Below are 24,532 nucleotides of genomic sequence, written 5' to 3'. Positions count from 1 at the left end.
TAAAAAATATGTACCATCGAAGTGTAAACAAGGTGCAAGGTCCACAAGCAGCTTTGGAGAAATGGGTGTTCAACAGTGCTTTTATACTGATGTCTTTTGTACTCCCACCTATATCTGAGGAATGGTAAATAAAACATTGTGGACTGTTTTTTATTTCTTCTTCTTTAGAAACTTAATTAAAAAAACCAAAACAAAACAGGGCAACTTCCTCCTTCACCTGTTCTCTAGATTCCACAGCATCTATCAAGCTGATTGGCATGTGATACACTACTCACTGCCCTTCACCATTCTTTATACAACTTGCTGTTTTTCTTTTAGATCCCAAGTAGCTCTTTGAGAGGAAAGAGTTTTGGCAGGAATAGATGCCCGTAATAAAACTGCTACTCATCAGCATTGAGTGAAATCCCTCCTCATGTCCTGTGTGATAAGGCAGAACTGGACAATCACTAGTACATATTCTTCTACAGTACAAAAGCTTCCGAGGTTTCAGTAGATATCAGCAAACCACAGCCATTAATATTGGTTCAGCCCACTGAGAGAATAATAAAGTAGCAGTACTTTTGAGACCCCAGATTACCTGTGCTAGCCAAGGCAAAAAAATTTAGTGGGGAGTAAGATCAACAACTTTATTCTGTGTGATAGCTGACATTTCTGAGATAGGAGAGCATTGCTTGTGGAAAAGCAGCACATCCAAATAGAAGAAGGGCACATAGTAAAGGAGAGGAACAGTTTGTAGAGATGTGAATTTGGTAACAGCTCAATGTTCTGCTGTAAGAAGGAGTTTGACAGAATTTAGCATTCAAGTTCCGACTGACTTGCATTAATCTACATGAGCCTCTGTACCACTGATTGCAATTAATGCAAAATTGGATAAAAACAACCTCTTGTTATCTAGTAATGAGTCTAAAAATGAACAGTATTCACTAACATCTGAGGTCATCTCTGCTGGTGTTTGAACCCGTGAGTTCAAGAAAGACACTTAAGAAGATAACACTTAGTTCATCACCTTTTTTTCATTTTTTGAATGGTTGCTCCAGGAGTTCCCTGGGCAAAAAAAGACCAACTAGCTCTTTGTGTCTTCTTGGTTACCATCTGCTTTGTCATGGCAGAAGCATTCATCTAGGACTGTGACTTCAGACTAATGCTGCATACTGCCATGGTCTGCAGCCAACATTTCACAAGGTCATTCACAAGGCAAAGAAAATGGTATTAAGCTATGGAAGGCCTCAGATAATAAATCCTATGGAAGAAGGAAGAACACTTATTTTCAGTTTAAATACCCTGATTCCCTGGTTATTTGCCTAACAGAAGGGAACATAATCAATCCCAAATTTCACCTGTTTACTTGCAGAATACCTTGTGTTAAGACCTATCCAAGTGTGGATGTCAGTACAATACCCATTTAAGCATCCCATTTAAATTAAATTGTTCTGTTGTAATATTATCTTTCACTTGCAAGGGAGCTAACAATACTTCTGTCATCCTCTTTGGCCTTCCTGTGTAAGTATCATTCAAAACTCAGGCAAAGTAATGCAATCCTGCCACATTCAGCTTGCACTACTTTACCCCCTGTCCTTGGTCCTCATTCCCTCTTCCAACAACACTGCTCTCCCAGAACTCACTGCTGGATATGTCTCTCCTGGAGTCTGGATTTTCTACAAATGCAATTGTCACATTTATATGCTTCTGGTCCAGACTGAGCAAGTTCCTTTACTTTGGGAAGTTCAGATACCTTCACTGAAAGCAGAGACTACCCAAAGACTGGCCAGACTGCTTTGTGCCAGATTCAGTCTCTTAGAAAGGATGCCACTGGTCACTCAAAACTTACAAACTTCACTCTCTCACCTTCAGGGACATTTAAGAGTACAAAAAAATGATGTTGGAACGTGGCCTGTACCTTACCTATTTCACAGGATGCCTCCTTAGGAGAGGTGTGGTACTCCTCAAATTCCTGTGTGACAAGCAGTTTCACAATTAGACTCTGCCTGACTGAAAGCAAGTAAAAATAAAGACACTGACTGCTTCAAAACAAATTACTGCAAAAAATAGCAGTCTGAATGTCTTCATTTTTATTAGCACTCATTGCTTGGGGAATACTGAACCAGCTCTTAAACCTACCAATCTCCTTCCTCATTGCTTGAGATCCAACTCTTACTCAGCTTTTACACATCCCATCCTGCCATTCCTGGTCCTGTCACACCACCCCTCGTGCCATCTGTAGTTCAACAGTCAGAGTGTGTTAAAGAAGCCTTGGACAGAGATATGTTTCACTCAAAGCCCCCACTTATGCCCAAGAACTTGACAGAGTTAACCATAAGCAATCATAGACTTATAGAATGGTTTGGGTTGAAAGAGGACCTTGAAGACCACCTAGTGCCAACCCCCCTGCCATGGGCAGGGCACTTTCCACTAGACCAGGTTGCCTGGAACTACATCCAACCTGGCCTTGAATACCTCCAGGGATGGGGTGTCCAACTTCCTTGGACAACCTGTTCCAGTGTCTCACTACCTTCACGGGCAAGATTTTTTTTCTAATATCTGATCTAAACCTACTCTCTTTGTTCCTCTCAATGTACCTCTCCTTGTGGCTATGGAGAGTACCATGTAATCTGGACAGTAATTAATGAGACCTAAAATAGAAAGTCTCAGATAAATACCTGAATAAATTGATATCAAAGACATCTATCCTTGATTTTGCAACTTAAGGCTAGTTTTGAAGCAAGCAAAATAGTCTCTAATCATTAAGATTACAATCACTTCCAAGTAACAGAAATATTCTTAAAGTGAATTGTAAGTCAAGCTGCTGCATTACCTAAGGGGATGCATTTTAGTCTCTCCCATGCTCTAGAAATGAAAACATGTTGGCACTAGTAACCTGTGCAATAAAAAGAACACAAAACCGTATCTGCAACTTCTTGCTGCAGAATAACAGAAAAATTGTTAGCTGACCCGTGATAAGAAATCCAAATGGAATGATCCAAAGCCACTTAAATCCTCTTCTTATAGACAGCACACTAAAGATGACAGAAAAACTTTAAACTCACAATAGCAAGAATTTATTACAAGTTTATAACAACTAGACTGACCAATATTTTCAGTAGAAGAAAGCTGAAGTAATCATAGAAACAGAGAATGGCTTGAGCTGGAAGGAACTTTAAAGATCTCTCAGTTCCAACCCCCCTGCACCTTCTACTAGACCAGGTTGTTCAAAGTCCCATCCAACCTAGTCTTGATCAAGTAGGACAAAACGTAAAGAAGTATAAAAGCAAGTACCTCCCTACACACTGCATCTTTTCAGGTGTGTTTTTGCTCCCTGCTAATTAAATGGTTTTCTTGGTTGCATCCAAGTGCAATTTGTCTGCTCCCCAAGGAAGCAGAGACCACAAGAGACCTGCCTGCACTGATCCTGGCTCTCTTCTCGACACAAATTGAAGAAAGACAAACACTGTATGTCACACAAGGTAAGTCAGATTATGTTAAACACTTAACACTGGTCTAATAAACCACCAGCTGACCCAGTGACTGTAGAACAGTCTGCCACCAACAGCTTTTCAAACATCCAGAACCTTCCTTCTTTCTCTGCCCAACAGATAGATGCATTTCTACATACTGCAGCCTACATTGTCATTAGCATGGATTTAGAATGGTATTTCAACTATGAACTTCTATCACCCACATGAATTCATTCTTAAACAGAGACGGCAGTGACTCAGAGCCCCAAGCCAACAAACAAGCACCTGTTTGCTATATTTACCCTCAAGTACACCATATGGGTTACTATAGCATAGATGAGACTCGACACAAATTTAAAAAAAACTAACTAATTTGTATGCAAGTTGACTAATTTCATGCTAAATCCAGCCATTTGACATTTTATTGTATTTCAATTGTTCAGAATGCTGTTATAATAACAGCCAAGCCCCATGAAGAAGCCAAAGAGAAGGAGAGCAGCAAGCCCTGGGGTACAGTTCTTCTACTGCAGCACTAGGGAGAAAATCTGTCCCAGGTAAGCAAAGCCCATCAGACTCTGACCTGTCTTTCCAAGATAAAGTCTAGTTTTTTTGTCTAGTCTTGAGAGCAGAGACACTAAGGACCCAATCAATTTCAGTTCTCCTTCTGAAGCCACTCTCCACATCAAGTCTTAGGAGATGACAAGTTGCATCTGCGCACAAAAAGGCCAACACTTATTGCCTAGAAAATTAAACATTTTTTTCACATAAAAAAATGCAATGATAATTATTTTTCAACTTATTTCAATTATTTTTCAACTTCTCAACCTGTAGGGTGGCTTGCTGCACAAGAGGATCAGCAAGATGACTTGCTCCTGAAGCTGGTGTGCCAGCTACTGTAGGTACCACAGGAGGAGTAAAGCAGCAGATGAACAATGCATTTCTAAAATAAAAGTGCATGAAATTGGCTTCTAGGGACACAGCCAGTTCCAGAACAATGCTTAAGCAGAAGGCTATGGGGAAATCTCCAAATACTCAGAATTCTGGTGGCTTCTAATCAATATCACATGCCACCTTCTGTTCTCCTTTCAATTTCACTCAAATTTCCAGTTTTCCGTCGATGTTTTGATGAAGATGATGCCATTACTTATCCTATTTGAGAAGGGCAGAAGGTGAGGGCCAGAATTTTTTCCAACTCTTTCTTCCAGGCAAAAGATAAATATCACTAAATCTCTTCTGAAAAACAGACTGCAGAAATGGCGGCACAAAATGCACGATGTTTTTATCCTGTCTCCCTCCTCCAAGTGATAGGAGTACCACATTTGCACAGGGCTATGTGGCTTGGAGGGATACAATCAGATTTTTAAAACAGTATTTAATCAGAAGCATACGTGAGCTATAGCAAACTGCTTTGCAATACTTTGAATAACTAACACCCTTCTGGCCCATGATACAAGAAAAAAAAAAAGAAAGAATACCATAATTAGAAAACTGTCCCCAGCTTTTCTTTTTTAGTGGGATTTTATGAACAATTAACTGGAAAAATTAGGAGTATTAAGAACAAAATGGACAATTGCATGAGACATGATCTCTATGCTGAGCTGACTGCAAGATGTAAAAAAGCCTCTGTATTTCAGGTCTTCATGACTTGTGGAGTATTTCTTACCCTCTTCATTAAAAAATGCATTGAATTTTTTTACTGTCTTTGCACTGTAATGAGAGGCTAGCAGAAGAGGGCATTTTCTTAGTAATGTAGATATGCAACTTTAATGATTAATAAAAACTAAGAGGAAAAATAGCCTGAATACCTGAAAATAGTGTTGCATTGATGTCTTAGCAATGTAGTATATGCTGATCCATGTAGCCTAACTCCTTCTACAGTATTATTCTACTGCTGCCACATGTATACACTGTCAAGTGCTTGGCAAACAATTACTTTTTGCAATCAAATGGAAGAAAAGGGGAGAAAGCAGACATGAGAACGAAATATTGCAATATTGCCACAATCCAGAACACGAACACCTCTGTCACTTGGACTTTTCTCTGGTAGTTTCTCACTTCACTCTGTGATGATCACTCTGTGATCTTCAGCTGCACCACCTTTGTCTTCTGTGCCTGGCAGCTGGTCTCAGCTGGTACCACACTTACGCTCAGTGCTTTGATACAATTGCTAAGAACTATATTCCACAGCCCTTAATAGTTCAGCAATAACAAACATCTCCTTCCCATCCCAAAAACCTCCTTCATCCTTTTTTCCTGGAAAGCTGTGCCCTCCAAGGTGAAAAGGCTTAAAACACAACATCACTCAAGAGCTTCAATACAAGATTTGTTCTCAACATTTCAACATTAAATGAAGCTTGTGACCTTTCTAGTTGAGTCATTGTTCCTTCCACGTTCTGTTTCACTCTAGGAATATCCTTCATTTCATGCATATGTTTCAATGAGATTTTAAAAAGAGAACTCATGCTTATTCATATGGACATCAGGAATTTTTAAGAACTTTTAAGATGTCCTCTGTCCAGCTTCATTTCCTTCCAAAAAGGAAAAAAAATTGCTCTTTATTTCCTGTGTAACACTATTACACAGTGAACTAGGAAGGCACAAGGCTTTTAATTTTACCAAGACCGAGCCCATTTTCGGAACGTTCCCTATAAATTGAAGAAAGAAATAGATAAAACTGTTTCTTTTGGACTGAAAGAATCAAAATTTAAGTAATTCAGTTTTAAGCTGAAGAGATAAGAAGGTAAAAACAAGCTGTGCTTGTTTTAGCTGGGGTAGAATTAATTTTCATCGCAGTGGCTGGCATGGGGCTGTGTTTTGGATTTGTGCTGAGCACAGGGTTGATAATGTGGGGGTGTTTTTGTTATTGCTGAGCAGGGCTTGCACAGAGCCAAGGCCTTTTCTGGTTTCTGTTCTGCCAGGCTGGAGGGGAGACTGGGGGTGCATGGGAGGCTGGGAGGAGACACAGCCAGGACAGGTCACCCAAAGTGACCCCCAGACCATGTGCCATCATGCTCAGTATGTAAAGTGGGGAAGAGGGAGAAAGAGAGGTACATTTGGAGTGATGTTGTTCATCTTCCCAAGTCACTGTTACATCTGATGGGATCCTGGAGATGGCTGAACACCTGCCTGCCCATGAGAAGCAGTGAATTCAGTCCTTTTTGCTTTGCTTGTGTGCTTGGCTTTTGCTTTCTGTATTAAGCAGTCTTTATCTCAGCCTGTGAGTTTCTCACTTTTACTGATCCAATTCTCCCCCTGACCCCACTGGTGGGGGAGTGGACGAGTGGCTGCATGGGGCTTGTCTGCTGGCTGGGCTTAAACCACAACACAAGCATTCACTTTGAATAAAAACAATTACGATATATAATCCTTAACTTTACTATAGATAAAATCCAGCTTCTATTATTTTTCAGAAAAAGCGTCAGAAAGAAACAAAAAGCTATCATCAATTGTCATATTCTCAGTGGCTGAGGGCAGCTTTTCTGGCTCTCCAGGCGTCAGCTATCAACACTGAACTGGTTCAGGCCTGCAGAGGAACTTCATTCTAGTCTCTCAATCATCTGGGACAGATGGATATTTAAAAATTGTGCATTTCTTTTATATAACTCAGCAAGTAAATGACATTTACAATACAATAAATCCATCACCACGCTTGATCAAGGGATGCAGTTTTCCGTGCTGTATCTTGTCTGCCTCAATTTTTAAAGACAGATACGTCAGTCTCATTTCATATTTCTTGCTATTATGGAGAAAACTGCATGATTAGATTTTCATTTACCTTGAAATATTCAAGTCACCATTCTCAAGCTTTACCACAGTCTATTCCTGTCTTTTTTTAAAATTGCTTTTTGGAATTTGATCAACCCTACCATTTTGAAAGCTTCAATGAAACAGCCAGCTAAAGCAAAAAACTGCACTGTATGCAAATTATACATACAATCTAAAACCCGCTTCTGCAAGCTTCCTCTGAACTCCCCAATTATTTCAAAAATTCAGAGTATTTCTGTAATTACCTTGTGTACTGCTTGACTAGACAAGAGAAGGGAAATAACTTGTGATCTCTGTAATTTCATCTCATCTTTCCTTGGCCCTTCATTCCTGGTCTTTCCTGCATAGGAGAATGTGTGTGGTATTTGCCAATAAATTATAGTCTACTGAACCATTGAGGTAAGATAAGTTCTTATATGCACCAAACACTTAAAAAAACCCCAAAAAGTCAACACAGTACATGCATTTGAAGCACAAAAACGAAAAAAAAAATCTGCAGCAACACTAAATTAATAAAAACCAATTTATCAAACAGATAGATCAATCTTGGTAAGTAGACTACTCTTTCTGTGACACAGACAGCTAGTGATATTGCTTGTTTTGCTGTGAGGTAAACATGATGAATATAAAAATCTATCATATAGCTTTGCTTTAGAAGCCACATAATGTGCTAGCACAGCTGGGGTATCTGCATCTTTCAGAAAGCCAGCAAGAATGCTATGATATAATCCACAAACTTCTTTAAATGGGTTCCACTAAACCAGCCTGTTCTCCACTGTGCTTCCAGCATTGAACATTTCTCTGCACTTGCCATGCAGTATCATTTATTTGGAGCATGGAAGCCACTGTGGGCTCCTTGAGACCATGGCACCAACCAGAAAGGCAGACATGCTGCACCTGAACTTGAAGTAATGGACTGCCCTGACATTTACTTTGTTAGTGCAGATGATCCATGGTGCTGCCACAATGTAAACTTGAAGCTGTATGAGAGTAATGATCAAAACATTACTCTCCAAGTCAGCACTGGAAGCTGACATCCCACTGCCTTCTCTTAACATGGTCAACTTCTAGCCCTGAACATCTTCTGAGGGACCTCCTAACACCTGGCAGATCCTGAAGAGACTTTCAACATGAGCTTTGTGCTTCCAGCTCAGGTACACTATGTCTGGCATTTCTGACCACACATCTGGGGAAGATGCAAGTGAACAGCATTTTCCCACCTGCACTGACTCCTTGGCAATGGGACTGTCTCATTCCACTGTTCAAATTAATGGGTGTACAACACACACAAAGAAAGGCACATGAGGCTCCTTCTTGTGCAGAAAAAATGGCAGTCAGTTTTCTCAGCACGGTGCCTCTGCCTGCAGGATACTTTCACCATCCAACCAGCATAGCAACAGGCATGCACTTCTCTGAAGCAAGGCAATCTTTCCAACAAATGTTCACTTCTTGTTAACACTTTTGTTATGAAATCTGAAGTTCTGGCAATTCGGACTCTCCATGTAAATACTGAGAATGGAACATTGGCTAAAAATTGATCACAAAATGACAGTGAGCCTTTCCTCAGGGTATAATCACCCCAGTAATGCTATTTCCATCTGGAGTGACTTCCACGAGCCCTAGGCATGTGCACTACTTGTGGTTTTCAAATGGGGCCGCTAATAACTGCATTTATGAAAACTGTGCCCTTCACTTACTGCATCTAACATAGAAGAGACATTACGAAGTCTACTTATGATCTATCCAGTTCATTAAATGGGTATTTAAATTGGAACACAGTTCACTGAATCAAGAGCTTTACGTGCTAGCCTTGCACTTTAACTTCTAACAAAGACAAATTTGTTAAAGCCTGTCAGAAATCTCAATTCAAAAGCCCTCTGCAGTCCCTGGGAAAGAGAGTCTGTTGTCTCTAACACAGCAAAATCTGGTCTGCAGCTGGAAAACAAAGAGTCAGTAAGGCCGCTCATACTTTAGTCTGACTGGGAAGTGAGACAGTGCCTCCCTGGAAGAGGAACTGCAAAAGAAGAAAATTATCAATATTTCAATCTCCAATATAAGAGAGAAGCTACATACATCAGGCATCAAATACCACAGAAGGATGAACTGGCAAATTTACCAGGACAGGACAGTAAACAGTACAGAATTGCTTACTGTACATCACAACAGAATCAGTAAAAGAAACCAAAATCCTCAAGGATGATACTCTAATCAAAATACACACACACAAATCCGCTGTGCTTTGCTACTGCTCAATAACCTGCAAAACTCTTACCTTGAAAAGAGCAAGGAAAAGCAATATAAAAGAGCCTCTGTAGGAGACCCTACATTCCCATGGTTGTCAACCATGCCAATATTATTGCTGTCAATAATCAGTCACCTTTTGGGATGACGTGTGAGAAGTTCTTACACTCAAATGAGAACAGCACAATGTAAGAGGTATATGCTCTGTTTAAAACTGTCATATGCAAGTTATCCAAATCAACATTTTCTCAGTACATTACTTTATTATCTGATATAGACTTGGACAATTATTGTAAGTTAAGAGAAAAAAAAAACATATTGATTCACTATCGTACCAAACATTTCTAGTAAATTACATAAATAGAACAAAACAAACAGTGCAAAAATTCCACCAAAACGTGGAACCTTTTTGCTTTTCAATTCACTTCAATTTAAAAATAACAGCTTAAAAATAAGCTACTAGGCAGCTTTCCATTTTTAATAATTTCAACAGAACATGAGCAGCATAATTCTATGCATTAGCTGTTGCTTTAGACATAGTGTTTTACCTGGAAATAGTATATTTTCTTTTGTTTAGTATAGTACTTCCAGTTCTATAATTCCTGACAGTATGGCAACTGCAGATTTGTAAAGGAGGTCAAATTTATATAAGATGTGGCAAAGGGAAAAAAAAATAAAAATCACTTGCCCATTCTTCCTACAGTGTGAAGAGGCTCTAAGCTAACTTTCCCCTTCAATTTAAAAAGCAAAGTTTGGAAGGCTTCTGAATGTCAACACTGATGCATTACAGGGATGTTTATCTTCCCATCACTGCAGATATACAGCAAAAACTGAACAGAAGATTTTCCATCTCTGCTGCAATGAGGACTGTGGAACAGCAGAAATATGAATTACAAGATGCACCTCAGTTCTTGCAGAACTGGTTTATGAAAACTGTATTTTTTAGCTGCTGCAGACGAGCTGCCTTTACATTTTCGTTTTTGCTAATTTGTTTTGGATTTAAACTTCTGTCTGAGAGGTGCTGGATATTTCAGGCTGATGTTATGGAGTGCGATGGCTACATTTTTGCAGTCAGTTTACCTCTTCTTCACCATGCAGTTTTGTCCTGTCTGTGTGCCAACATGAGCACCTTTACACCCACATGCTGAGCTGGATCAAGGACTCCCCACAGACAGCTGCACAGCAAGCCAAATGAATCTGGCATCTGTAAGCAGGGTAAACATTGGTGCTGAGCTAGCTCAAAACAGGAGTGGGGCAGGGGGGAAGCTGCTGGAAGTGAGGGGTGGCTGAAAAACAGAGTATGAAAACACAGAGAAAGCTGCTGTCTCTCCAGCTGCCTTCAAGCATTACCTGTGCACACGTACACAGAGGGCTCAAGGGCTGCCCATCCTCAGAGCCCTCTCAGCACCTCTGGGGGACACCAGGGAGAAGAAGTACGTGCAGAATGGCAGCACAGCAGCTGCCTGGCTTGAGAGGGTTGTACTTCTTTTGTACTTTTAAAGCAAGGCTACACAACTCAACTACAGCACTACTCTGAGTCCAGAGCAGGGCCAGAGGGATGGAGCAGCTCTCCTATGAAGGCAAGCGAGACACTTGGGGCTGTTCAGCCTGGAAAAGAGAAGGCGTTGGGATGGCCTTGGAGCAGCCTTCCAGTACCTACAGGGGCCTACAGGAGACAGGGAGAGGGACTTCTTGCAAGGACAAGGGAATGGCTTCAAACTGAGGGGGAGTCAGTTTAAATTAGATATGGGGAATTAATTATTTGCTGCAAGGGTGGTGAGGCACCGGAACAGGTTTCCCAGAGAAGCTGTGGATGCCATCCCTGGTAGAGTTGAAGGGGCTTTCAGCAACCTGGTCCTGTGGAAGGCATCCCTGCCCACAGCGGGGAGGTTGGTACCAGATGATTTTTAAACTCACTTCCAATCCAAACCATTCTATGGTTTTTGTGAACAAAACAAACACCAACAAACCTTCCTCACCAAGTTCTTCTCCTTAAACATTTCTTCCCTTTTGGAGGAGGCCCACTTGCTATGCTGAGAAAGCAGAGGCACAAAAGGCAGCACACTTATGTCCCTAATGCATGTGAGGTCAGATACTCACGGAGTATTAAGAGCATCAGAAAAAAAAAGAAAAAGAAAAAAAAAAAAGCAGACTTGCCCAGTTGTGTGGTTTACTGAGCCACCACACCCAGATCCTGTATCAGAAATAATCCAAGTGGAAATAATCCAACTAGGAAAAGCCCACAACAGTAAAACAGATTATTTGGAGTGGGGTGGGTGAGGGGTGCTGTTCATCTTCCCCATAAGCCTGTGACTGCTCTCCCAGGGATTCCTGTGGTATTAATGGTAATGCAGGAACACTGTTATGCTCTACACAACAAAGTATGTTCCTTTTAAATATCCTTAGTGATACGAATCCCCCTTTCTTCTTTCAAACCAAATCTAAAAACAAAGGATTATTTTCTTTCTTACTACAGAACTAAGGAGAGAGCTGCATCTGCGTGTTTTTATATTCCTGGAGGAGAGGGAAGACGTGTATAATCACTGGTTGCCCTCCACTCGCAGAGGGCACTTCTCACTTTCCAGGAAAACTGAGTCTCAATAGCTTTCATTAAAATATATATATATAGAACTGGTGACTTTTCATAGTATGATGATTTGAATATAGATTTCTAGGTGCCCAAAGCTACCCTTTCCTTAGAAAGTGTACCCAAATGTCAGGCAGAACTCCCTTCCATGTACTTTCTCACTCTTGCATCCAATCTTTTATGTCTCTACAGCTAGATAAGAAAGGGTATTTATTAGGGAATGTGCCAGCCTAGTGCTGGCATGTCTGCAGACAAAATAAGAAATCAAAACTTTAAAAGCAAACATTAAGGCAAAGGAACATCAAGGAGGTTAACATGCAATAGGATAAAATCAGCACCAGTTATAAAACATTTGAGTAGCCAAAACTGGTCTTTTTCATGCAGTTTAAAGCTTCTTTGAGTGCTGTAGACCGTACAGTATAAAATCAGTTAAGGAACATTAAGGCATGACAGAATTAATAAATGCATGCAGGGCAGAAAATGGACTTCTACAGGAAAGTTGTTGGGGTTTGGTGTTAGGCTATGAATAGACCTACTAAATATACACTGCTGAAAAGTTTCCACATGCAAAGCCAAAGTGACTTATAGAATACCAGAAACCTTAACCTCCACATCAGTAGTACTCGGCTTTAAAATAAATGCCCATGCATTATAGTAAATATATAAAAAATATGATGCTCTGCAATAAAGAAATCTCACCTTGGACAGTAAAATGAAGAAAAAAACCCAAACAATTATTTCTGACATGCAAAAGCATTCTCATCAATGAGCATTTTAAGGCATCAGAGTCAGGATAATTTTGCTAAGCTAATAAAATACATTTTTAAAGCATCACCTAAAAATTATAATGAATTCTGCTTGCAACATTATGGCTTTGGTAACATTAAGTAGTACATTATGGTTGCTAGATAAAACCACATTATAGATAAAAGTTCTGTCTGTTTTTTAGAAATTAACAGCTGTGAAACCATTCCTGAAAAATTATGATTGCTGGGATTAGATTGCAAACAGTATTTTGACAAGTTATCAGTACAGAATAAATTCTTGTGAGTATCGTACAAGATAAAACCTGTTCAAAAACCTGTTCAATCTGCCTCTCCTTTACAGCAATGCTAACTGGCCAAGTCTATCAGTAAAAACTTTGGTGCTTAATGTTTAAGGCTGTGAATTCTTTAATCATAGACATGATCTGTAGAGTTTAAAATGAAAACTTATTTTTCGCATAAAACCCTTAGCATGTTAAATCCTGTGACAAACCTGTTGGAAGACATATTGTCCAAACTATTATAAAGTCAGGAGGAAAAGTCTGACCATTTGTCTCCCTTACTTCCAGACACCCATGTCACTTAATACCTTACTGCAATGCAAAAAAATTCTTAAGCTGCTGAACAGGGGGGCATGAGAATAAGCCTAATTAACTCCCCAAATTCCTGCACAGAATGAATGATGAAAACCAACATGAGCAGGAAGAAAAGAAATGAAGTAAATGAGGTATTCACCCTTCAGCTGACGATGAGATTGGAATAAGAACATGAAATAACCAAGATACAAGCAAGAGCAATGCATCTCAAACAAGGACTTGTGCTGGCTGCAGTCAATCAATGACCAACCATACCTTTGTCACCTGATGCAAATATGCAGGATTATTTTTTAAAGTTTATTTTAAAGAAGAAAACCACATCATTGTTTCCAGTAAATATAAATGTTAAGAACTGAGAACCAGTGTCTCACACACCTCACTGTGAGTGGAGCAGCCTCTCTGTTCTTGGCTTAAGAGCAAAATCATAACTGAGTACCCCTGATTACCTGCAGTCCCTGTGTGCATTTCATCACACACACACACACATGTGAGCTGGCTTTGATATAGAAATTATGCACCCCTGGGAAATATTATCAAAACAAATGACTCCCAAAGAGGCACAAGGCATCTCTCAACCACAAGATCTAGGCATATGAGAATCAGAGAAAAGGGGACATAGGATAGATGAAGTGTGCTCAAGGACAACAGATTTCAAAGAATTCTAATTATTTTTAAAGTAGGCCAACCCCCAGGACATATCCATTTCATCCAGAAAAATTAATCCAGCCTGCTCCTGCCATCCTCTTTTCCCAAGGCCCCTCAGGCATACACAAAGATTAAAAGCTACATGAACTATCCTGGCAGTCTGCTCCCTTTTATCACAACAGCTTGACAACTCCCCTGTCATCACCAGTCTTGGTAGAAGATAATAATGGGAGCAAAACTTGTTAACTCTCTGCGAGGTGACTGATGTGCCTATTCATGCAAAAGGTAAACCTGCTCTCTAAGACAGAAACTCTGCATCTTGCAGAGATTTCTCCCCCACTGTTTCTCTACACAAAATAATGGTGATGACTTTGACACTTTGGACTCCTACTCACTGCTCTTTCAATGAGTATTCAAGGGTCTCATCATCCACTGCCAAAGCTGGGCCAGAGTAACCATTTGCCCCAAGTCTGGCATCAAAGTCTTGTCTCAGACTTGATTCCAGCATCATGGATAGCTGGTCTCTTTGGGGAAGGTTTTCAGGTGACCCTGAAGGATGACTTTTTGCCTGGACTCACTCAAAGAGCTTCACAGCCTCTCTGTCAGGTTAACACTTCTCAGCCTTTCCTAGCTCGAACTTCCCTGTAGTGTTTATATAAATAAAAAAAGAAGCAAGTATTTAAGTAAACACAATGAGGGACAGACGACTCACCAAGATCACACATATGCATCCAAGGAAGTAATTCACAGTCTTACTTCACCAAGGCTGGAATATCTCTGCAGAAAGTACTCAACACCACTTTACTAACTTGGTAAATCTCATGCTGTAGCAGTACCTTCCTTACTTCAACTGAAATATCAGAACTTGGAGCTGAAGATCTCCAAAAACCTATCCAAAAGGCAGCAGGAGATTCTTACCACTCACCAACAAGAGCTGAGGCACAGAAAACCCATGCAGCATCCTTCTGTATTTGAGGGCTCCTGGCTACGAACTCTGTGATTAGAAGTGGGTGGTACATTCATTATGGCCAGAACCTCATATTCTATCAAAAGAAGCAAACAACAAAACCCCACCTACCATACTTTTCAATCTCTGCTGTTTACTGAGATACTGCTTTCCTGCTATTACTACTGAAGGTGTTGGCCCTGTACAGGTGGAACATACCTAATAGAGGGGAGGGAAATAAAGGTGGGAAACATGGAAGAGGTGAGAAAAAAACCCAACGTATTTCATAGCTGCGGTTTAAAGCTTCTCATAGACTTTGAAATGTTGGAGTAACACTGTGGAATATAGAAGAGCAGAGCCAGAGCAGGGGAAGCAGTCCAATAAAAGCAATATATTACAAGCCTTGAAGAGCTGACTTCAAGGCCTCATTTAACTGAGAGTGTAGCAAAACTTGTTTCAAGACTAAAGTGTGCAGAGGACAATTAACTTTCTCTGAATAACCCCTTATCTTAGTACTGTCTTTCTTGATCCTCCTTCCTCAATAGGAAAAAAAGGGAACTTTTTTAAGAGGTAGCTTGGTTACTTGTTTAAGGTTTTGCTTCAAAATGTTATTACAGATGAGACATTTTCTACAGCAAATTTAAAATTGTAAATACTTTCTCTGCCATAGCTAGAATTCTTATTAAATAAATCAAAAGAAAGACAATGCCCCAACATCTCAAAACCATAAAGGCAGGAACTGAGAAATAAAATGAGATGTTATGCTTTGGCCCTTTCTTCATTTATTAATACTTAAAAAGAAAATGTTTTACTGCAGGTTAAAACCAAAGCAAGTTTTAATCCCCAAACTGTGACAAAAATGCTTGAATATGAAAAAGACTATATTTGATTTCATTAAAAAGATTTTTTTCTAAATTTTTATTTTTTTTTAAATTGCAGTACTTAATACCTTTCTGCCTTATTAAAAATATCAACTCAAGTCATAACAGTTCTTGCTGAGCCATTCTCATTACCAACTTCTTAAAAGACAACAAAAATAAGTACAAAACTTTGTGGGCTGAGCACCATCTGCTCATGCTGCAATTTCATTAACAATTATATTTTGAGACTGTCACCTGTAAAGCAAGTTTTCCTCATGTAAACAGCATGTAAACCAGTACACTGTTTTTGGTTTTTACCTTCCTTCAATCCTCTCCTGCTGCCCAGAGGTTCACACATCAGTGCTGACTGCTGCTATTTGCAACTGAATGTTGCACAGGGAAATCAAAGGAAAAGGCATTGCAGCCTAGGAAAGAAAGGGCAATTCTAAAAAATGTTACCATGTCCAAGGATTAGAATGAGGGATTCCAGAAGACACAGTAAGAGGAACTTAAAAGAAGTACAGGCCACCATAAAGCAGCAAGCAGTTAGTTTATTATAATAGAGAGAAAAAATAAAAGAGCAATTTGTTCTCTTGCAAAGAGGCATGCTTATGCAGGGAGAAGCATGCTTAATTCCTGATTAATACGATTCTTTTTAAAGCATCATCTCTTAATTACAAAAGTAGCCATTTTTGTTTCAGTAATAATGTCTGCATGCAGCTTGATAAGAGAAGTATTTTATTCCCACAAGGGAATCCATGGGTTTTCAGAAAATAGGAATTTTGTGCTATAAAATGCACCTGGAAGGGAAGCACCAATCTATCTCAAAAACAGCTCACACTATTTCGGTTTTTTTTCAAATTTCAGACCTGCTAATTCAAATTATATTTCAATGACTAAGCAAACATTCAAAACTATTTGATCCCAAGCAAGGAGAACACAATAAGGATGCTTATTTGAAAAACAAAGGTAGAACACAAGTATCAGCTTTCTCCTCCATGTACTTGTACAAATATTAACAAAAAAACCACATATTTTTCCACAAAAGCACGTATCTTCTCCACAAGCTCCTTCACAGAGGAGAAAGCTACAATAAGCTGATAAACTGACTGGAAGTTGGTTAACAATGTTCCAGTTTTCAAAAAGGACAAGAAAGAGGATCCTAGAAACTACCAGCCCATCAGTCTCATTTCTGTGACTGGTACAGTTGTGAGTAGATTATTCTGGGAGGTGTTGAAAAATGCCTGAAAGACTACACAGTCCCCAGTCACAGCCAGCATGGCTTCATGAAAGGAAAACCTGCTTGCCAAATCTGATTTCCTTTTATGACAAGGTAACCCAAGTAGTGGATCAGTGGAAGCCAGTCAATGTAATCTTTCAGGATTTCACTGAAGTTTCTGATATCTTCTCTCAGTATTCACGTGGACAAAACATCCATCACACAGCTGGAGAAGCACCTGGGTGGGGCAAACCTGGATGTATGTACAGCCTCCAGCTGTGCCTCCCAGGGTCCCTGGGTTATACACAGGATTGTTTTTATACAATTTGTTATACACAGGATCGAAGTTCACAGCCTCTTGCCTGGGGCACCTCTGCCACCCAGAGCTCCCTGCACTTCATGCATTCCATAGCACCAGGCACACCGAGGGCAAAGGAGAGGACTGTCCCACTCTGCTCTGCCCTAGGGTGGCCTCACCTTGAATACTGTGTCCAGTTTTGGGCACTGAAACACAAGAAAGACATTAAACTATTAGAGAAGATCCAAAGGACAGCCATAAAAGTGGTGAAGGGTCTTGAGGGGAAGCTGTATGAGGAGCAGCTGAGGTCACTTGGTCTGCTCAGCCTGGAGGAGACTGAGGGGGGACCTCAGTGCACTTACAAATTCGTGTGAGGGGCAGAGGAAGGGCAGGCACTGATCTCTGCTCTCTGGTGACCGACAGGACCCGAGGGAATGGCCTGATGCTGTGTTGGGGGAGGTTCAGGCTGGATATCAGGAAAAGGTTTTTCATCCAGAGGGTGGCTGGGAACTGGAGCAGGCTCCCCAGGGAATGGTCACAGCATCAAGCCTGACAGAGTTCAAGAAGAGTTTGGACAGCTCTTGGGCACATGGTGTGACTCTCAGCGGTAGTGCTGTGCAGGACTGGAGGCTGGACTCTATCATCCTCGCTTGTCCTTTCCAACTCAGAATATTCTGTGATTCTATGTTGCTAATTTTAAACTAATCCTCCAGAGCAGACATTTGTTTTCCATACTTACAGAGTAAATCTAGTAATTGAATGTAACTGTTGCCAGACTTAAAGTCCTCTCAGATTATATGGCCTAGTTACTGTAAAAAGCATTCTCCCAGCCTCCCCCCCTCCCAAGGTAGAAGTCAAACCTATTAATGTAACAGCTTATCCTGCCCTATTTCCACTTGGCAGTCTCCTGTAATGCTGATTTAATATCTGACAAAAATAGGACAAAGACGCTGTCATTTTTGATTAGAGAACGTCAGCTCAATACAAGCAATTTTAACTCTGCTGAGCTTGGGTTAGGGAAGGTGAATGCTGTTTGGCCATGTGGAGAAAAATCTACATATCTACTTCTGGATAACGCTGTCCTCCTGATGACCCAATGAGTCTTTTGCAATAACAAAATGTACTAGCATCAGAATTTCTGCTACTTCAGCTTAGCCATCCATATTCACCAGCTTTAAAACTGAGAGTTAACTATTACCTAGAATTTTATTTAAAAGAGGAATTTATTACATGCTATTTTCAATGCCCCACTATTTGGCCCCTAAGCAGCACAAATTACCACTTCTGTTTTGTTTTTTTCCCCCAAAACCACAAATTACAGCCTACCCAGTCCATGGTGTTGATCCCAATCTCTGTGGTGTTACAGTTTATTCATTAAAAGTACTGCACCAGACTAATAGTTTTACCTGTGTGATCCCCAAAACAGACACAACTGCTATGTTTTTGCTGCATTATCTTACCTAAGTGTGCAGTCACCTTTCAGCCTATGCTGAGGACCCTGCCAAATGTTCCCTGGATGCCTCTTCTCCTGCAAAATGGGATTCTTGCAAAGCAAATGCCAGTCTCAGCTTAAGATCTTCGATTTTTCAGCTGTTCTGTTCTTTTACATTATTCACAAATGGTAACAATTGGGGCTAAAATAGGACAAAAGGAATCTTGTGACATACATAAAAATGGTGCAAAACTGCTCTTTAAAATATACATAATTAAAAGTCTTGATATAATGAGTTATTTACCAAACTTAATACAAGGGTTTTTGAATGATAAGAGGGTTCAAGAAATTTTTAATACAATTTAAATATGTATACTAAATTGTACGTATCATATAGGCTTTCTTTTTTTCCCCCATTTCTTCACAGTATTTGCTCTGTGGTCATTGATTCTGCAACATAACTGGAAGCACTTGTCAAATGATTTTCCTTTTAATATGATAGTGATTGGGGTTTTTATACTCTCCCAAGGGTCATAGATTTTTACAAGCTTTTACAAAGCAAATTTAGATAAAAGCACACATTAAAAAAATTAGCATTTAATATCTCAAAACATTTTGCCTATTATTGTTGCTAGCAACACAAAAGATGAAGAAGTGATGGTTACTTTCTACAGCAGCAGTACTTTGGCTATAGCAAGCTCATTACCTCACTGCATACAGTCTTCAAACCAAACTTGTTGAGCAGAAAAGGTTTGCCAAGGTGTTAATTTCTGAATGTGAATGTCACACAAGAAGCAGTGACTTACTACAGCTCTGACTGTAGAAGGCAGTGTGGCCATGTGTAGCCCTGCACCTGTACAGAGCTTTTCAAACCCAGCTGATGAGTGATTGTGTTCAGCTTCCAGGTAACACCAGAGTAGCAGAACTGATGCAGTGTCCTTTGTGTTGGTGCCACTCAATTACAGAAAGGCAAACCAGTTAAATAAGTGACCAATGTCTAGATAACTATACAAAGTAATTGGAGAGAGATTATTTTGTCATTTAATCACTTAAGTACCACCATGCATTACATTTTTTCCATGTTCAGAAAACTCGAATCCATTCAGTACTGAAAACCACTGTCCCTTTTACATCAGTTTTTTTATCTTATTTCAATTCCTGCCTTTCCTACAGTAATGATATCAACTATAAATTCCTGTGTCTCAGTTTCTGTTCTAAGCACACTTACTCCTTAAGGGAAAGAAAACAATTTCCTCTGGGATTTCCACACAAAGAATCTAATTTAAACCACAATAACACTTCAAGTTCAGTCTGCAATTTGTCATTAAAATCTCAGTGACAATCAGGCCAAAGTATACAGGATATTAGCAGTTCTTAAAGTGGGGGAGAAGGGGTGTCACCAGAAAGCTCAGGAAATGTCCATTCAGCTTCTTTTTTTTCCCCCTAAAGCTTCTGCCTCCACATCATAAATTCTCCACCTTCTATTGGCCATGTGGGAATTATAATGTTTAAACTTGGCAGTTGGTGAAGGCCCACAGCCCCAGCTGCAAGATCATCATCTGGTTTCCTGAACCAGAGGGATGTGCTAGAATTGCCACCTGACCAGGGCACTCAGCAAAGGCTTCTCTCCCTATCCAAGGGCAACCATTCTTCCCCCACTCTAGCACGGCTGCCGTGACATCTGGAAGCAAGGACAGTGAGCTGTCCTGGCAGGGAGGCGGGAGACTGACCTCACAAGCTCCTGTTAAGCACATCTGGTACCCGACACATGCACACTTTCAGGCGTGGTAGGAGGAAGGGGTTCAAGTACACATTGAAAAAAACCCTGCAACACAGCCCAGGAAGTCTGAGAACTATTGATAAACAAGTAAGACCTAAACAAAATCCCTGTAAAGTCATGTCACTTACAGAAAATTAAATGCCTTCAATATATGGGAAGTCTATTGGTGGCTCAGGTGTAGTGGCTCTGGAAAATGCTGAACTTACTATAAGGCTTCAAATCTGAAGCACCAGATTCCCAGATATAAGGCCAAGCAGCCTGTGCCAAATTTTCAGGAAGTTCTCCTCATTACACTTGTGAGCAGGATAGACTATGGAATTTATTTTGTGGGTCTAGCAATCTCATCACTACATTTCTTCATTTCTGCCTTGTGCAAGGTCAGGCACACACTTCCAGAAAATCTGTGTTATTAATCTCCCTCTGGACCCTAGGAACACACTGGACACTCTTCCTTACCATCCTTCACATAGACAAATGAATAGGGTCATTTGTAATTGGTCACATTTGGAGAGTTAAAGTTGACGTAGAGTACATTTACTCCTTTAAATAAGCTTTCAACTTTTCAGTAACTAATCTTTCTTTAATGTTTCAGCCCATTGGTTCTGCCTGCTGTACTACCTACTCCTTGACAACAGCAGCTTTAAGGCTGTACCTCTGAGGCTGATCACTAGCAACCCATCTCGCTGGAGAACAACAAATACTGTAGCTGGGATCCCTACAGCAATCTTGTTAGGATGAATGGCCTCAGTGGTGTGATTGGCACATGGTGTGACTCCTGAGGTGTCCTGTGCAGGACCAGGAGCTGGAATTGATGATCCTGATGGGTCCCTTCCAACTCAGCATATTCTGTGATTCTATGATTCTCAATAACTTCCAGCTGTCTCTAGAACTGTGACCCCTTGATCCAGAAGACCAGAAGGTATCAGAAATCATCCAAAAGACACAATGTGGTAATCAAATCAATGATTCTACATAATTTTTTTCTCACAGCCATAGAGACCCTACCTAAATATTTGGTAGTCTTGCAATCCTCACTCTCAGATAGCAGGTTTTACTTACATAAAAGCAGACATGCATTTAAGACTCTGAGAACAGACCTTAATATATTTGCATTGTTTCAATTTCATTTAGTTCGGAAACTGAAAGTTCTTAAGGGTCAGTTAGTTTATTGTCTTTAGATATTTCTGATAGTGCAAATGAATACTTAAAATCTCACTCCAAACCCCGCAAGCACTTTTTCCTCAAATAGATTCTCAGAGAAAGTTCCAAGTGGGGTTACCCAGAGAACAGTTCCATCCTCCCAACTTCTGCATATGCATGAGTGAGAGTCTTCTATTGGAAAGAAAGGCATTATCTCCAACTATCTGTATTACTGTTATTACCACTTTGTTCTCATTTCCTTCCACTTCTTAAACAAACACTTCTCCACTTTCATTTTTGTTTTGAAAACTCTCATACATTAATCATTTTTATTTTCCAAAAGATCTCTGAAATATTTTAAATCAGTTAAAAAAATAAGGTAACACGATATTTGAAAGGATGTATTTTTAAAGGTACATATTTATAACACTAAAAGATCTTCTGTATTACCTATTGTCTGATGCTGCAAGCAGGAAAACATTGAAGGTTATAAACATAAAAAAGGACAATACAGCAAATCTTTTCATCTTTGCATCTTTAATGCTTTGGTGTTATTAAAAAGTGGCCATGGTTACAACGCAGAGAGGAAAAGGCTACTGCCTGAAGTTAGCTAAAAAAGCTAAATTCTATTTTAAGCTCATACTGTCTGACAAGGAATTTCATATTTGTTGGTTAGAGCTTTTAGCACAAGAAAAGGGAGGAGGGTGTTGTATGGGAAGATTTATCTGTCATCTTTATCTTAACAAACTTTTGGGCAACTGACAACAGAGCAAACACACACATTTCTACAACTGAACAAAGAGCACAGCACTGCATTTCTGAGAAGCAGTTAAGATTAAACTCCCACTTTCCTTATGCTGAGGCTGTAGCAAGGCACACACTGTTCCCAGGTGTTGCAGGGAGCACACTCCAAGATACAAGCTCTGCTCTGGGGTCAGCTCTGCCTCTCCTAACACAATGCAGGGGATGCAGGCCCTAACCTCTGGACATATTCCTGGCCTCTGATAGCTTCTCAGTAATATGCCAGAGCACTGCTAGTAGGAAACACAGTCATATGTTTACTGTTTAACTCATATCCTTTACCTGAGCAGCTTCTGAAGTGGAAAGCACTCCAACCCAAAACATGAATTTAGTAATAACAATAACGTTTCTCAGAAAATGATGAAGCAGCATGTGTTACTCTCATATATATCACAATGGCAAGTAAACAGCTGATCTAGCTAATGAATCAGATATTCTGTTTAGATTTCATCTTTGACAGTGTTTACTCAATATAATTGTATTTGTTCTCAACAAAGACTGAATTATTTCCTGAGATGGCTGTCACGGATATTTCCTCCTCTGGTCAAGACCAGGTAATCAAGACAGAACGCTGCTTTATCGGGGCAGGACTGTAAAAACTCTTGCAATTCCTTTACTGGTACACAGACTCGCTAAAAAAGACTTCTGAATTAGACCTCACATGTGAAGGGAAGTGGATATAAGGGTTCAGCCCAAAGGACTCTGAGCAAAAGCCTTTAGGCTCATGAGAAAAGACCGCATGATGCATTACAGCACCTGAGTAAACTGATACAGCACAAGCATACCAGGGCTACAGTACTTCAGTGGTCACCCCAGAACAAGCATCTGAAGAGGGTCACTGCCCTACACAGCAATGCAAACACATTTTTGTTCCCTGAGATTGTCACTTTCAATGTCTGTTCATAGTCCTTTCCTGAGCAGGACAAGTAACTTGACCGATTTTGATGCAAAATGTCTACTACCTGACATTTTCTTTGGAGGTATACAAATAAATTCCTGAAGATTTTTCCACACAGAAAATCCCACGTTGTGTCTAGAAGAACAGATTACAGAAATTTCATCACTTAATAAACTGCTTATCTTCAAAAAAACTGCTATGGCCTATTATCTCAGCAGTAACTGCCAAGATACAGCAAACTGTAACAGCTTCAGAAGACAGAGCATCTGCTGAAGGAGTCCAAAGTCATTTCCAGTTTTCAAAAACAAGAGTTCTGTCAACTCACTTGCCTTACACAATTTTCCAAAGCAGCCCACTAGAGAGGACCAAGATCATTAGTGAACACATAATAAAAGATCCTTCTTTAAGATAATCACTGGAAAATTTTATGACTTTACCAAGATTATTTTAATCTTGGCTAATCTTACTTCAAGCAGATCTCCTTAAGTCCAGTTATGTTCCTGAGCTCTAAAACATCTGGTGAAAACGGAAGAATTACTTTGACTCCTTCTAAGACCCTGGTGTCAAAGGGTCAGATTATTTTCACCTGACTAATACAAGGCCATGGCAAGGCTCATACTGCAGATTTGTCCATCTGACCACCTGGAGCATTTCTGGAAGTTAGCTGAAGCGCTGCCCACCTCGCATATCACCTGTGCTCCCACCCTTTCGGCATGGGAGACCTGCACCACTGGATTTACCGCTGGGTAAATCCAGCGCCTTTTGGCTTTCCGTGCTCTGCTCGTAAATTACCCGATCTGCTGCTTCTCCTCGGCCAAACCTTCCCTTCGGGCAGTAAAGCGTCGGGAAGCCGATCCGCTGCAGCTAGGTGAGTTGGCGAGGGAACACCTGCACCCTTTGTTGAAGCTCTGGGGGACCTTTGCAGGACACTTACGCAGGGAGCACCGGCGCTGTAATTTAGGGACGGAAAACCCCCAAAGGGAAGACGATCCCCCGCGTTTCGGGTGCCCGTGGCACGGGAGGCGGTGAGGTCCCGGGGAGGGCAGGCCCCCGGCGGGACGCTGCCCGCAGCACCGCGCCGGTGGCGGATAGCGGCGGCGCGCTCCCG

The 24,532-nt window shown here is 40.5% G+C and overlaps 1 protein-coding gene across 2 annotated transcripts in view; it reads right to left on the bottom strand.

Annotated features, from left to right (window-relative positions):
- GALNT7 (polypeptide N-acetylgalactosaminyltransferase 7) overlaps positions 1-24,532 on the bottom strand; it is a 70,451-nt gene that overhangs the window by 45,430 nt on the left and 489 nt on the right. The gene's annotated exons all lie outside the window — the stretch shown is intronic.

This window comes from Parus major, chromosome 4, assembly GCF_001522545.3.
Source record: "Parus major isolate Abel chromosome 4, Parus_major1.1, whole genome shotgun sequence".
In the NCBI taxonomy this organism is placed as follows: domain Eukaryota; kingdom Metazoa; phylum Chordata; class Aves; order Passeriformes; family Paridae; genus Parus; species Parus major.
The sequence above is the reverse complement of the archived record's forward strand: the minus strand, read 5'-3'. Positions and strand labels throughout refer to the sequence as shown.